This window comes from Cucurbita moschata, unplaced genomic scaffold, assembly GCF_002738365.1.
Source record: "Cucurbita moschata cultivar Rifu unplaced genomic scaffold, Cmos_1.0 Cmo_Scf00191, whole genome shotgun sequence".
Taxonomy (NCBI): Eukaryota; Viridiplantae; Streptophyta; class Magnoliopsida; order Cucurbitales; family Cucurbitaceae; genus Cucurbita; species Cucurbita moschata.
Genome location: NW_019268707.1, coordinates 3,413 through 4,759, shown reverse-complemented (window position 1 = coordinate 4,759; position 1,347 = coordinate 3,413). Strand labels below are relative to the sequence as shown.

General features: G+C 43.7%; 1 long non-coding RNA gene across 1 annotated transcript; it reads right to left on the bottom strand.

Moving 5' to 3' along the window:
• Nucleotides 1-457: 457 nt before the first annotated feature.
• On the bottom strand, nt 458-1,084 carry LOC111440374. Its single transcript, XR_002709927.1, has 2 exons — nt 825-1,084; nt 458-745 (listed from the first exon to the last, which is right to left on the bottom strand). It is a non-coding gene; the product is annotated as an uncharacterized LOC111440374 (long non-coding RNA).
• Nucleotides 1,085-1,347: the final 263 nt, after the last annotated feature.

The following is a 1,347-nucleotide window of genomic DNA, read 5'->3' as shown; positions in this document are numbered from 1 at the left end:
ATCCTACAAGTACTTCTTCCTAAATACCGAGTGGTGACTTACCTGGTTGACGCGTGCCCTTTTTCTAGTGTTTCTTTGCGCGTGAGGTGTCCAAAAATACTGATTTCTTTAAATTAGGTCCCTATTCACCTAAAAATAGTATTAGAACTGGAATCGGGACAAAAATCGGGCAAATAAAAAGCAACCGGACCAAATTGGCCGTCCCATGCATGCTCACGCGCCAGTAGCAGGCTGGGAGTGTGTGGTCACGCGTGCGGGAAGGCGCCAGTCGCAGGCTGCACGCGCGCCCGTCTCTGCGTAGTAGCGGGCCGGCCGGTCCGGTTGGCTCGGCTCGCGTCGCGGTTTGGCCCGGCTTGCAAGCAACACGTGTCGACGCCTCACTGGAGCTGCGTTGCTCCAGTGGATGGTTGACGCGTGTTCGGTGCCTGTCGCCGCCCACTGCCGCTTGCCGGCCGACTTTTTTTTTTTTCTTCTTTCTTCTCTGCCCTCTGAAAACCGAAACACAGTCCTCTTTTCCGATTTTCATATCTTTCGATCAGTAGATCGGATCGACATGATTCCTTCGGTAAAGTTTTAGATCGTGTTACGGGCTACGTCCTAGTATTTTTTTTGTAATTTTTACTTGACTACCGGACGAGTTAAGAACGTCGAAAGTTCACTCACCGTTCTCGGACGACTCTTGGATCTCCACCTTTGGGTTGAGGTCTCGGCCAAACTTCTTCACAGATCATGCGTAGAGTTGTTCCTAGATGAATATATCAAGATTTTAGATCTTGATTCACAAAGGAAAACCATAGATCTTAGAAAATGTTCAAGATCCTTACCTTGCGGGTTTTCCGATTTCTTGATGAAAAATGGGACTCCGGCCACCCACATTCTCTTTTCCCTTCCAAGAAAGTCTCCCTGCATCATGATCTTCACCTCTTTGCATCATGATCTTCACCGAAATAGACTCCGACGGTAGTTTTCGGTGAGTCTTCCGGCGGTTCATCCTTTCTCCTCTCTCTAGGTTCTCTCTACCCCTTTCTCTCACTATTCTCTTTTGCAAGACTCTCGATGGGGTTTCATTTGGACCCCTTAGATGGTTGGAGGGGCAAATTTACCTATTTGCCCCTCTCTCGACTTTTCCTTTTTTTTTTCTTTTTCTATTTCTATTTCTATTTCTATTTCTTCGGGTATTACAAATGTATTACCAATAGTATAAACATTTTGTACCTGTATTTTCTTACATATTAACAATTGTATACAAATAATAATTAAATTTATGAGTAGAAGTTTGGATGGAGTTTTATTGAATAGGTAATCTTAAATTATATATAAAAATATATAAGATTTTTTTTTTCTTTT